The sequence below is a fragment of the Eptesicus fuscus genome, chromosome 18 (genome assembly GCF_027574615.1).
Source record: "Eptesicus fuscus isolate TK198812 chromosome 18, DD_ASM_mEF_20220401, whole genome shotgun sequence".
NCBI classification, from domain to species: domain Eukaryota; kingdom Metazoa; phylum Chordata; class Mammalia; order Chiroptera; family Vespertilionidae; genus Eptesicus; species Eptesicus fuscus.
The window spans coordinates 18,123,579-18,139,006 of NC_072490.1; positions in this window are offsets into that span (position 1 = coordinate 18,123,579).

Consider the following 15,428-nt stretch of genomic DNA (forward strand, 5'->3'; position numbering starts at 1 on the left):
TTCGATTTGGGTCAAGGGTACATGCCCAGGTTGCAGGCTCAATCCCCAGTGTGGGGGGTGTGCAGGAGGCAGACGATCAATGATTCTCTCATCATTGATGTTTCTATCTCTCTCTCCCTCTCCTTTCCTTTCTGATTAAAAAAAAGAGAGAGAGAAAGAAAGATTAAACATTTACCACAATCTAGGAATAAGAATTTCTAGATATTCTCTCACCCTCTGTCAGTCTTTTAGCTTCATAAGCTCTTAAACTTAGGTCTGTTTATTCCATTATTTTTTTAAGCCATCCCAATAATTCCACATAATTTGGCCAGCTATCTTCAGAATTAAACAGTCTTCTTTAAGTAAATTCTTACACCCTGCCCTAGTCAAAGGGCCTCTAAAGTTAGTGCTCAGTGTACTATGGTTTAATCTTGATACTTGTGCCCAATATTTCAAAAGCAAATTGTCAGAGCTGAGTCTTTTGCTTCTACATGCAGCAGATTCAAAATAGAAAAAAAAAGAAGAAAGGAAAATGGAATGCCTATATAAGGTTTTAAAATAACGATTCTATAATTATTGGTAGATCTCAATGGATTTAGTACATCACTAATTATACTGCATTACTGTCAAATGAATTCTTTTATCATGATTAGTGTTATTATGCCAAATCCCAAATTAATTCACAATGAGTATCTTAAAGTCTCAGCAATGCTTTAAAAGGAGGGTGGAAAAAAAGGTGACAAATTAAGCTGGGCCATTATAGTGAAATAAGGAGAGGTTTGCTATCTTAGCACTTCAAATATATTGCTAGAATTAACCTATATATTTATGAAGCACCCTTCTGATCTTATTTCAGTTTTTCAGTAGATTTCCTATCTGGGAAGATAATGTGCTAAATGAATAGCTCAAATACTCAGTCTCCTGACTTTTTACCCTGTCTGAACATTTCTATTGTTTGTGTATCTTTTGTTGTAACCTGTCACAAGTCATCATTTTGGAAGTTGGCAGGATATAAATAAAAAATCCAAGAACAAAGAAAAATATAGTTTCTCTGTCAGTTACATTTTTTTATTTATAATTATGCAACCATTTCTCTAATGCATTTATTCTTCTCCTGTTGTCTCAGGATTTAATTTTCTCCATGTTGACCATGGAGACCCTGAGGTTTTATATCCTAAAACACCCTTCTCCCCACTCCCTTTCAGGAGGTGATTCTCAGCAGAACTGCTGAAAGCAGCCAGCTGGAGCAATGAGCATTTAGCCTTTCCACTTTCAAATACAGGGCTCTGTGTTTCAGACTCCAGTTTGGCACACTTCCTATTCATCTTTTCTTTGTACCATCCAGGAGGCAGCTTAATGCAGTGGTTGAGAGAGCAGATTTAGAGCTAGACTCCCTGTTTGTATATCCTGGTTCTCCCACACTATGTGTGATTGAACAAAAATGCTTAACTGCTATCAAACTCGGTTTCCTCATCTGTGAAATGGGGATAGTGAATATCTCCTATAAACACCTACAGCAAGCATGTCAAACTCGCAGCCCATGGGCCGCATGCAGCCCACATGAATACTTTTGCAGCTCAGCCAATATAATGGTATGTAAGAAATGTTTCAATAAAAATTTCCTAACTTAATTTTTACAATATCCTGGTATACATAATCCTACCTAATAAAAGAGTAATATGCAAATTGACCCTAACTCCGCTACACCCACAAGCCACGCCCACAAGCCATGCCCACCAGCCAATCAGGAGCAGATATGCAAATAAACCCAACCAAGATGGCTACAGCCACAGAGAGCAGGAGGGAGGCTTGGGTTTCCCCAGCAACAGAGGAAGCAAAGCTTTCTGCCTGCCCTTACCGGCCTAGGCCTCCACTCAAGGCTACAAAGTTTCAATTATAGAAGATAAACAAATCCAAACAGAAATGGCGGCAGCTACGGAGCTGGAAAGATCAGGAGGCAAGGGTTGCCCCCAGCAATGGAGGAAGCAAAGCTTCTACAGCACTGGCTGGCCTAGGCCTCCGCTCCAGGCTACAAAGTTTCAATTATAGAAGGTACATCAATCCCAAGAGAAATGGCTGCCGGCCACAGAGTGAGCAGGAGACTTGGCTCCGCTCCAGGCTACAAAGTTTCAATTGTAGAAGATAAATAAATTCCAGATACCAGGGCCTCCTCTTGGGTCACCAGGGGGCGTGGCTGGCCTGCAAACCACCACAGGCCCCTCTCCCAGGCTGCCCCACGCCCCAAGGGGACCCCCACCCTGATCCAGGACACCCTCAGGGCAAACCAGTGGGCCCCCATCCATGCACCAGGCCTCTATCCTATCTAATAAAAGAGTAACATAGCCAAAACTGGTTTGGCTCAGTGGATAGAGTGTCGGCCTGCGGACTCAAGGGTCCCAGGTTCGATTCCGGTCAAGGGCATGTACCTTGGTTGCGGGCACATCCCCAGTAGGGGGTGTGCAAGAGGCAGCTGATCAATGTTTCTCTCTCATCGATGTTTTTAACTCTCTATCCCTCTCTCTTCATCTCTGTAAAAAATCAATAAAATATATATATATTTTAAAAAGAGTAATATGCAGATTGACCATCACTCCAACACACAATATGGCTGCCCCCATGTGGTCAAAGATCCTGCCCCCATGTGGACACAAGATGGCCACCACAAGATGGCCAGCAGGGGTGGGCAGTTGAAAGGGACCAGGCCTACAATGGAGGGCAGTTGGAGGCAATCAACCCTGCAGGGGAGGGCAGTTAGGGGTGACCAGGCCGGCAGAGGGAGAAAGTTGGGGGCAAACAGGCTGGCAGGGGAGCAGTTAGGCATCAATCAGGCTGGCAGGGGAGTGGTTAGGGGGTGATCAGGCTGGCAGGCAGAAGCAGTTAGTGGCAATCAGGAAAGCAAGCAGGTGAGCAGTTGGGAGCCAGCAGTCCTGGATTGTGAGAGGGATGTCCCAGATTGGAGAGGGTACAGGCTGGGCTGAGGGACACACACACCCCCCCCTGCACGAATTTCGTGCACCGGGCCTCTAGTCATTAATAACGAACTACAACATTCGCTAATGACTGAGTACTATAACTGTGATGCATTTCATTGCCCTTTTGTGCCTTACACGCAGGTGCACCATTTCTCTCCACTAATACTAGCAGCAAATATTTTAGCAGCCGATGGCCATGTCATTAGTCTTGGACTGACTTGTTTGGTGTGTGCAACAGGAAATATTTCGCTTTCAGATAACAAGAAAAATCGGTTTATTTGCATTACGCTTATTAATTTGTGCAGTTATTCAGTGTCTGGTACGTTAATGTTCAAGAAAAAAATAACTTTTATTAAAATGTTCTATTATTTTATGTTAACAATTACTAATTTATTTCAGCCCTTTGCATTCAGCATGTCTCTATCGAAATAAACTTATATTTCTATGAAAATTGAAGCTTTTGTTTTTTTGTGGCCCACAAACTAGTAAACTTAAACCTTGTTTATTTGGCCCGTGTTAGCCTTTGAGTTGGACATGCTTGACCTACAGCATAGGCTTGACGTGAGAGAACTGAATGATTTAATAAAGCTTGACACAGGAAAAGTATAAGTCCTCAATACAAGGAAAAGTATAAGTCCTCAATACAAGTTGGCTTTCATTATTATCTGTTCCCTGCAGATACAGGATACAATTAGCAGCAAAACAAAACATTGCCAACATCATCACCATCATCCCCCTAAGATAGAGCCCTATATGCCAGGCATTGTGTTAAGCACTTAGCAAACTCTTTCATTAACCATATGCATCTTCATTTTACAGGCTTACGAAGATATGGATGGCAGAACCAGGATTTGAACCAAGCTTGTTTCACTCTAGAGAGTATGTTCTTAATATTTGACACAGACATTCTTTTATAAAACACTTGCCAGTAACAAAGAAGATGGTGGTGTTCTCATTTTACATGAGGAAATAGCATCTTAGAGAAATTAACCTGCCTTAGCTCATAGGATCATAGTATGCAGAACTATAGATTTGACTACAATTCCTGGACCCGGGGATACATACCATAGGACACGACTCTCCGCTGAGATCTAAGAGGAAAGAAGCAATGTAGGGCATGGAACAGAAGGCTGTATTGAATTTGAAGTCTCCAAGTCAGCAAATGCATGAATCAATACCAGAATCAGGGCATCTGAAACGTATCATTTCTTAGAATTGTGGCATCATCTCAGAATTGCGGCATTGGGTCACTAACAGCTGAGTTATTCTACACAAATTAATTCTGTTCCTGCTATATTTACTTCTTGGACTAAGTTCAGAAATATTCAGTAAGTTTCAGCATCAGGAAAAGGCAAAAAGTTGGTTAACACAAAAATCCAACTTGAACAGCGCACTCCTAAATTCTTTTTAAAAGTATCTGTGGTGGTGGATCTTAGATCAGATTGGCAGAATGTGAGGATAAATTGGGGAGACGGTGGTTGACACCCTTGAAGTCAAGAGAACTAGTGTAGATCTCTGGGGAGGAATGATACAATCTGCACTAGACTATGTGGGAGGGGAGGGAAGAGGGGATGAGGGACTCCAGGGGTTGGAAAGCTACAGGAACCTTCTCAATGATTGTCTGCTGGGATAAGGAAGACAAAGTAACAAAGGCTGAACTGAAAAGCCAGGTAGGAAACTCATTGGTAAACATGAGCACTTGCTCAGCCGGACCAGAGGTGGCAGTGTTAATGCAAGGTCACAGGAATGCTGGTCACAGGAATGCTTCATTTTCATCCAACCAAAGACAAAATGTGCTCCAGAGTCTGGTGCAGGGCTAAACTTACGTGAAGTTGAAAGAAAAGAGGGAAGGTGGTATAGACTTCCAGTAACTCCTAGCTTCAGGGAGCAGAGGGATGCAGAGTTTATTACACTGGGGAAGTCAGCATTAATTTGTCACTAGCTCTAGAATAAAAACATGTAGCACTGTGTCCCCCACCCCCACCTCCCCCCCACCCCCCCCACACACACACAAAATGAAATAATGACCCTAACACGAAAGTCACAAATTGATAGTCTTATTGAGCTATATTAGCTTTGGCTGTATTAACAAATTGCTAAGACTACTCAGTGTTTTAAAAAATTAGGAATTAACTTCCAGCATTTACTAATTGGGTGACTTTATATAGAAACCTGCATTTACCATTTCTTTTCAAAAATGGAGCAATCTAGCAACACTAACAGCACTGAGCTGGAACTGAGTAGTAACTGCTCCCTACAGAACAGGCAGATGCCACCTTGACCCATTTTCACCTGCTGGGGTTTTGTAGGCATTGACCTAAAGGCATAGCTATAATAGTGGGAATGAGAAGCCACAGGAAGGGCAGCAATGCTATAAAAGCTTAAGAGAGCTAATAATTGGAGTGAAGGGGACTTTGCTTTGCCACTCACACCCTTTCACTTAAGCAGGACTGACTTTCTCGCTGCTTCCTGGGGACGTGTGATAAATGCAGCACCCAGTTAAACAACAACTGCCAACAGTGAGCAAGACTAATGGTGACTGATAAAAAGTTGAGCCACAGGCAAAAGTTGATTCTCTGGAGGAGTTTATGACCCACTGAGCTCAAGACAGAGTGAAAACCGGTTGTGGTGTAACCAGATATAAAGCCCAACACAATACAGTGGACAGAAAACGGAACGGGGCATCCGGAAGAAGAGTTCCTGTCCAGTGCAGCTGCCAACTAGTGTTGTGACTTTGCCCAAGGTCATATCACCCTCTCCCTAGTTCTTTATCTGGAAAATGAGGAAATTGAAATAGATTATTTTAACCCCCCATTTTAACTTAATTGTGTAAGGTCATGGAAACTAACAGCTGAAGCTGAAATGCTTAAGAGGGACCTGGAAAATCAGAGGTGACAGCGGGTATGGGAAAGATTACCATTTTTGATACAATATTTATATGTGTTGATTCCATGTTTTCCAATTTTAAATCTGTGATTATCCCTCTTGAGTTGGTTGTTAAGTCTATTGTTGTATTATGTACTAGTATTTAGGAAATATTTGCTCCACAAATGAATAGGATTAATAGGATTTCTTTTGGATATTGACCTTAATTTGGGGTGTGAATGGACTGTTTAAGGACTTCAGCATATTCGTTATTTATATGTAAATGGTGCTGCTAATTGCAAATTAAAAGTCCCAGCAGGACCTCTTCATGAAAACACTTGGTTAACAGCTAGTTGACATTGTTAGTGTTCTTGAAAAGTAATAAAACTGCTTTTTATTTTCAAATAATCTTAAATTCAGACTCTTAAGTTTATATGACTGGCATTCATTCTCCCAATTTCTGTGAACAGAAATTTAACCCGTACCCTCTCCCCAGCCCCATCCACCCCATCCACCCCCAACAAAGTTGAACAATAAACACCCTGTTATTTTTCTCACCTGAGTATTCTCTCTCAACCAATGTCAACCAAAAATTACATCACAAAAGATAAGCCTATGAGTGCCCAACAAAGTCATCACAAAATGAGCCTATTAAAACCCCAAGCATTGGACTTTGTAGACAAAGACCTCAGACCTCCATTTAGCTATTTTGGATTTTTATACACAGTTGTATCAAGGCTGATCGCAGAGTTAAGCAGCACCACAGGAAGCTGCAAATGAGGAGGAATAGGAAGCTGCTAGAGAGAGCACTAAAAAGTCTGATGAGAAGAAATTAAAGGCACCCTGGCCAAGAGGGAGATAGAATAAGATTAGAAGATAACGAACTATAAAAGTACACCATCATAGGCTCTTTCAGGAATGTTCACAAAACACCAAACCAAATCTTGGGGACAAATTATTATTTAAGCTTAAGATCTTTGAACCAAAAAGAAACTATTCCCCTAAATCATCATTATGATAGTAATAAGAATTAACTTTTATGAAGCTCTCAATGTGCTCAAGTACTGTGTATCCAATTTATTTTTTTAGCATTAACATGGGGTAGATACTATTGTTATTCCTATTTTATAGAGGAGTGAAGTAAGTTATAGGGAGGTTAACTTGTGGAATTCACACAGTAAGGATGAAGAAAATCCTATACCAGATTTCATAGCCATAAAACTCCACTATCATCGCATTTTAGAGTGACTCCAATAAGTTTTATCCATCTAAGTTTCATATGCTATTCTTTAACAGCCTTGAGATAGTAACATACCATCCACCAGCTGTAAGTGTACAATTCAGTGTTTTTAGTGAATTTACAGACGTATACAACCATTGCCACAATTCAGCTTTAGGACATTTTCATTACTCCAAAAGCCCCTCTTTATCATTTGCACTCAATCCCTGTTCCCCTACTAGCAGCCATTTACTTATTTTCTGTCTCTTTATATTTGCCTTTTCTAGGTATTTTATATAAATGAAAACTTACAATACAAAGTCATTGGGCATCTGGCCTCTTTCACCAAGCAAGTGTTTTTGAGGCTCAACAAGGTCATAACGTGTATTAGTAGTTTATGCCTTTTCATTGCTGAGTCATATTCCATTGTATGGATATACCACATTTTACTCCTTCACCTTTTGGACATTAGGATTGTTTCCAGTTTTTGCTCCTATTAGTGCTACTCTGAACATCCTTTTCCAAGTCCTTACATGGACCTATGGTTTTATTTCTCTTGCATAACATCCTCGGTTTAAGACTTGCTGGATTAGTTCATCCTCGGTATAAGATTTGCTGGATTGAGTGGTCAATTTAAATTTATCTTTTTGGGGAAATGCCCAAGTATTTTCCAAAGTAACTGCACCTCTTCACATTCCCACCAGCAATGTATGAGGGTTCCAGATTCTTCATATCCTCACCAACACCTGCTTTGTCTTTTTTATTTTAACAGTTCTAGTGGGTGTGAAGTGGATTTTGGTTTTCCCTAAAGACTAATGACACTGAACATCATGTTGTGGACTTATTCAGCAAAGACTATTCAAATCTTTTGCTCATATTTAATTGGGTTGTTTTAATATTGAGTTGGAAGGTAACATTTTCTCCCAATCTGTGATTTGTCTTTACTTTCTTAATTATTTTGAAGCATAAATATTTAAAAATTTGTTGAGTATTTTAATTCAATAGTCAATTGAACAATCTTTTTTTTTCCTGTGAATACTACTGGTGTCATATCTAAAACCTCTGGTTAACACAAGATCATTAAGATTTTACCTTTTTACAACTTTTATAGTGTTAGCTCTTATAGTTAGGGTTGTGATCCATTTTGAATTCATTTTTGTGTATGGTATGGGGCGAAAGTCTAAGGAAATTTGTTTCCACTAAAGTATCAGAGTTTATAAATAATTTCATTTTCCTCTCCTAAGACTATGAAATTTTTCAATACAGAAAAGCTAAAAAATTGTACAGTGTACAACTATTGATCACTTAGATTCTGTAAGTGTTAATATTTGATGCATTCACTTTATCACATATCCACCCATCTATTAGTTCATCTTACTTTTTGATGCATTTCAAAGTAAATTTAAATATATCTTACTAGAGTTCAAAATAGTTTTCAATTCTATTGTATTTAAGATAAAATTTACATGTAATGAAATGCACAAACTTTACCTGTACATTTGAAAAATTCACATAATTTTTCTCACATTTTGAAAAAAATCACACACTGAGCCCAAATCCTATCAAGATATAAAAGATTTATTTCCCCCACATTTTTCTCATGACCTTTTCCAGGCATTTTCCCCCCAACTCAACCAACCACTGCTCTGATGTTTTTAACCTTAATTAATTCTGTCTCTTCTTTAATTTCATACAAATGGAATTTATATAGTATGTACTCTTGTTATGAACTCTTGCATCATGCTTCTCTCACTCAAAGTATGACTGACATTTATGCATCTTCTGCTGCTGAACAGTATTTTATTGTATGGATGTACTTTGTTTCTGCATTCTCCTTGGTGATAGACATGTGGCCTGTTTCTGTTTGGAGTGAAAGAACCCTGCTATTTGCCTACTTGTGAAGTTTTTTTGGACAGTAAACAGAAATTAGACTGGTGGGTCATAAAACAGATGTGTGTTTAATATGATCAGAAAGTGCAAGACTTTTTCCCGAGTGGTTATACCATTTTACACCCCCATCAGCAACACAGGAAACTTCCAATTGTACACCATCACCACCAACGTATGTCTGGGAGACACCACTAGAGTGTATATTACTCACATCAGACATCGTGGGTGTCACAGAAGGTAACAGAATTATGCTACAATATGTCTAGAAGGAGTGGGTAATTTGACAAATCCAGGCGTCCATTTTACAAACAGGAGACCAAGACCTTCTCCGGTGCTGTAACGGATACGAAGATTCAACACAACAAGCCCTGGAATAAACCATCACTGATCAAGAGACAGAAATTATATTAGTCCTACTCGTCTATTGCCTTTCTGTGGGGGGCTTCAGTATATTAGGGGTACAAGAGAAACAAGGTTGATGGTCCCCATGATTCTTTCCACTTTTCTCTGCACCCATGACTGAAGTGGAGGTGAGTGCTATCCTACCCTCCGAATCACAAAGAGGGCTCTCCTATTCACTGTATCTACTGCTTTCTGTGAAACTATTTTTTCTTTAGCCCAGATATAAAAACAGACATCTCTGCTTGTGTTCTCCTTGTACAGTAGTCAACTGACATTGGCAGGCTGGTTTTCTATTAATTCTCCATGTCCACTAAAATCAGCAACCTCCTCAAAGCCTCTGAACGCCTCCTATTTCTTAAGTGCTGTAAGGCTCTGCTCTGCCTTGCCCGCACCCTGACTCCTCCCCTGAGCCAGCTTCTGCTTGGCCTCTCCCGTGAGGTTCTGGGGCTTTTGGCTTCGGCATTCCCATTCCTTCTACTGGATGATATCTCTACAGGTCCCTCAGTTTAATGCCTTCCCTCCTCACCTGTGTTTGTGCAGACGCAGGTCAACTGATTACATTTCCAGAAGAAAACTGTTTGGTGAGCTTGTCGTGGCTGAGACTCATCTTATCTCACATGTCAGTTGGAGCAGGTCCAAAGTCACATAGCACCCAGACAATGCTGCATGGTAAACACATAACCCCTGGGAACGCTTTTCCCATTCTGAGGGGCTGAAGAAGCTCCCTCCGGAAACAAAATTGGGGCATTTACTCTTCAGTCCTGATTTCCCAGCAATTTAGGAGCGTGTCCTGCCCTGTCCATTACAACAGCCGTAAGCCACATTGGCTAGGGGGCATGGAAATGCAGGTCCTCAAAACAGATGTGTTGTAAGCTTAAAATGAACATTAGATTTTAAAGACAGCTCCAGAAAGGTAAAATACAGCAATCCTTTTGCAATATTGATCACATGTTAAAATATTTTTGTACGTACTAAGCTAAATAACATTTTAAAAAATAAATGTCACCTGTGTCTTTATTCTTCTCAATGTGACTACTAGAAAATTTTAAATCGTGTATTTACTTGTATCACATTTCTATTGGACAGCACAGGCCTAGAGCATTTTAAAGAAATCTTTCGTTCCATGCTTCTATGTCTCTGGATCTATTTTGCTCATCAGTTTATTTTGTTCATTAGATTCCACATAAGAGTGAGATCTTGCAGAATCTCAGAAGGAAGGAGAGGTGGGTAAGTGGATGGGAGAGATCAACCAAAGAACTTGTGTGCATATATGCATAACTCATGGACACAGACAATAGTGTGGTGAAGGCCTGGGGCGGGGGTGGGGTGGGGTAGTGGAGGGCTAGAAGGTGTCAATGGGGAAAAAAGAGGGACATATGTAATACCTTCAATAAATCTTAAAAGAAAGAAATTTTTCTTTCAAAATGGTTTATCCTATTTACTTCAACTTTAGCATGTCTTATCGAAAACCAATGGAATAACTGCTTCAGAAATGCCTCTTATAGATTTTTTTTCCCCTCCACTAAGTGCAGAGTTTGAAACGGCCACTTCTGTCTTTCAAACCAGCTTTTTAGAGCCTAGCAATATGGATCTCCATAGTGCTACACTTGGTAGCTAGGTCTTCCATGCAAAGCCAAGGTATTAGGTCCACTAATAAACAGGACAATAAATCTAAAGTGTCATAAAAACTGATGGCAGTAAAGTATAAGTGTAACATGCATGTGGTTAGGACAGGCTAGTGGTATCGCTGTTAGTACCGAGATTACTACATCATCTTGGCCACTTATACTTTAAATAGAATTGGCATAAGGCGTTCTGTGTGCCAAGTTCAGAGAGTTTACTTGCGTCTTCCCATGAGCAGACTGAGGCCCATCTGAGAAAGCATGACACCCGTCCTGCCCTGCCTCCAATAATTCAGTAGCATCTCCCATCTTCAAAAGCTCTGAAGCTTCAGTGAGTGGCAATAATCTAGTAATCCAAGACCCTGCTCACCACTGAGATGTCACAAGAAAGCTCTGGAAAATGTTATTGCTCAAGAAACCTACCTGAGCCTGACTGGGTCCTTCTTATGCCACTAAGGGATGTTAGATCATTTAAATATCCTCTGCCTCAGATCATGCTGTAATATGTTGGGGCATATGGAGGGTGAAGTGATACAGGATTTGGTATTTCAGATCCCTTCTCTTTCTGACATTGTGCACCTAGTATCATGAACTACACAGAGTTCCATGTGTGGTTGGTGCTGTCTGTTGAGCATGTCCATGTATCTTTCTGTGGCTGTAGCTACCTTCCACATCTGGTTGACTTGTGCATATCTGCATTGTGTAAAATAGACAAGCTAGCATTACAAAGAGCTTTACAAAGCTGGCTTATTCCATTTCTAAGCCATGGTGAGTAAACCCAGGATGTTAGTGGGTGGTGCTATAGTACTGTTTTCAACCTTGCTGTTCTAGAAATAACTGCATAAATTCTTACTGGAAGTATATTTTCCTCTCTGCCCTTGAGTGAAGAAGCATGTGTTTAATTGTATTTCTCGATTCACTACTATTGATTATCTCCGACTTAACAAAATAAAGAAACCATCACTTCATATATTTGCTGTGTCCCTGCAGAGTTATCTGTTAATTGAAGTAAATACCAATGGGAAAACCCTCTGTTAAGCAAATAGTATATTATATACTGTCACTATACATATTCATGGGTCAAGCTTTCTTAAAAAATGACATACCTGGATGGAATAACTTTCTTGATTATCTGCCGATCTCTTGCTGGAGTTGAGAAATTAGTGGCTTCTTCTATTAAATTACTCCCAGTGATAGAGCTCATTGCCCTGTGACCTGGTTCTATTTTCATCAATTTCCATAATTATTAAAAGATTCTCTATGTTAAGCTGAACTGTACCTTCCTATAACTGTTTCATCCTCCCCACAGGGCCACCCATAGTGAGACTAATTCATCTTCTACTTGTCAGATATAATATGTAAAGACACCAAATATTATCTACCACTTATTGAGATTTTATTGTGTATTGGGTACCATATTAAATATGTTACGTGTATAATTTACTTTTCATAACAATACACAGAAGTAGGTACATTTATGGAAAAACAAATGGAGGTATGGAGAGGTTCCCCAACCCACCCAGGACAACAGATAATAAACTGAAGAAGTGGGCTTTGAACTCTTGGAGCCAATGCCAAAACTTGACCTCTTACACAGCCATGTCTCCTCCCTGCCCCTTCTCTTCATCTATTAGGATATTTAAGCTCAGGTTGCAGCATGAAAAAGGCACTCAAATAATATCTGATTAATATGCACATGCGGAAATGTTACTCAGAATGGTTCTGCGGTGCCACGTTCAGGCTTTTTAGCATTCTGGCTGTCGTCTTCTAGGTCTGGAGACATGAATTTCTTTAAAGCCACCATATGCTCTCTGTTCTCACCAATCTTAAGACTTGAGTCTTCTTATATCAGTAGGGTCTAAGCCTTTTAGGGGACTATCAGAGGATCTTTAACAATCGAATAAAAGCTATGAATCCTTTTCCCAAGAAAACATACACCCAAGATACACATATTAACCCCCAATTTGATACATAGATCCTCTGATACCATCCATGGAGGAAGCATAGGATGAAAGTTTATTTAAATTTTTACAGTGTTATGGTGATACTATTTTAAGGCAAAAAAACAAACAAATAAGAAATAAAATGTAGGTAACTCTTTGACAGTAGGTAACACTTATGCTTGACTTTAATTCATAGGACTATTTTCCCTCAATTTTTCTCCAAATACGTGTCAGAGATTGGTTGTTTCTAGAGTTTTCTTTGGGACATGTCAGTTCAGTCAAGGGTTATTTGTAAAAGTTCTTACCACTCATGTTTGTGTTATCTTGATTAAAAAGCTCCTCTTTGCATTTTGTACAAGTTCTTTTCTTTTACAATCAAACCGAACAACCCTGTCAATGTCACTTTCTGAGAGGTCTGCTTGTTCATTGCTTAAGAATTCCAATTATCTTCCACTGAATGTGGCAGCTGTGAACAAAGCGAAATAGATTTGCTCCAAGAGAAAATATGGTTTTATCCTAGAGATACTTTTAATTATTAAGCAGTCCAACTTAATTCATCATTAGCGCCCATAATGAAACGCAATAAGGCAATTTCGAAGGAACGGAGCAGAGGTGCTATAAAATACAATCTAAAGTCATAACATTTATCACAGCTTGCCGTAGAGAAAGTTATTCTGCTAGAAGCAATAGTTTTACACATAAAGCTTGAGTTGTTAAAGAACTTATGTCAACCCTGTGGCAGAAACTGGCTAGCTGCTCACAAAGTGTAGATCCTCTCCCTTCTGGATACACAGACTCCTCCCTCTTAATTCTCCATGCTCTTTTTGTTGTTGTTAATCCTCACCCCAGGATATTTTTTCCACTGATTATCTTAGAGAGAATGGAAGGGAGGGCGAGAGACAGAGAGAAAGAAACATTGATGATAGAGAGACACATCCACGGGTTGGCTCCCGCACATAACCTGACCGGGGCTGAGGATCAAGCCTGCAACCGAGGTATGTGACCTTGACCAGAATGGAACCTCTGCAGGCCAACGCTTCATCCACTGAGCAACCAGCTAGGGCTCTATGGTCTTTTTGCTTCTGGTTGGCAGTAATGGAAATTACTTCCAGGATATAACCTGAACACTGAAAACTGTAAGATTAGCAAATGGAAGGAAATTATAGCAGAATGTAATAGAGGCTAAATAAATATTTGTTGAGTGGATAAATGGAAAAAGCCAAGAAGTAGAGAATAAAATATAAAATTAGTAGCATAAATTCTGACTTGAGTTCAATTCTACAACTTATTGGCATTTAACCTCTTAGAGACTTGGTTTCTTCCTCTATATATAGGCCATCATGATAATAACTCTTCCTATGAAGAGTAAAAAGGATATTTTGAAAAAGGCTTTGATATTTCTAACATTATTATACAAATGATCATTGTTAGTATTATTAACAGCATGCTTTTCTGCTGACGTCCTCAGCAAATAAACACTTCATGGAAAAATTAGGATTCAGCTAGATAATGATAGCTGAACTACCTAATGATTGCACATGGACAGTTGAAAGATCTGGAAAGATAGAGTGTGTGTTAAGACATGAAAGCTGGGAGCAAATTAAATTTATATTTTACTCAAATAAAAGTGAGTCGACTAGATATGTTAATGTTGATATTTATAGGACTACAAAAGAAAGATGAGTTAATCTGTTAAAGACCAGGCCAATACATTTTCTGTTTTATTTTTTCCCTAGATTTCCCATACAATGTGAATTAACCTTCACATTAGCCAAAAAATGCAGAACTGGTTACTTCTCAAGAATTATGGACTTATAGAGCTAAGAAGGCGTTATGTTTATCTAGTCAACTTTCCCATCCTCCCACTAAGGTCCTTGATTTGACCTCATTTCTGCTCTACAAGAAAGCATTCCCAAACCAGAGCAGCTGAACAGTGCTCATTATATTGAGCTAAGCTGCATACAAGAATTAGTCTTATCAACGAGAAGATCCAAATTGTTAAGGTTCTTGCTTCATTGATTTGCCTTGGCTAAAACTGTGTGTGTATTGGTTGTCAATATACAGAGTATATGGTGACTACAATCTCTTCTAGTATAGATTCTACTGCTATATATTTTAAAGAAAAAAGGGTGTTTGCAAAAAAAAAAAGTAACACTAAGTTATATAACTACTGTATGTTACATTTTATTAAAAAAAAACTTAAGGGAGACAACTTTTTAAAGAAAATTTAAAGGAGCAAATGCCTTAAAATCATTTTCATGATAAAAATTCAAGTATTCCTCCAGGAGACCAAATGCCTAGACCAGAATCAGTTCTATTTTCTGCAAGTTGTCCATCATCTGAAGACTTAGACTGTGCTGTAATACTGCTTAGGTAGGATGCTTAGCATCTATGACTTATGTAGAGTTCTAGATTCAGAAAAGAAATCCCACCTAATTCCCAAGCTTTTCTGGGAGTTTGATAAAGAAATGAGACTTCCCTGTCCTGTGGTCCCCATAAACCATGGTCAGGTTTAGAATGGCAGAAAGAATATTTC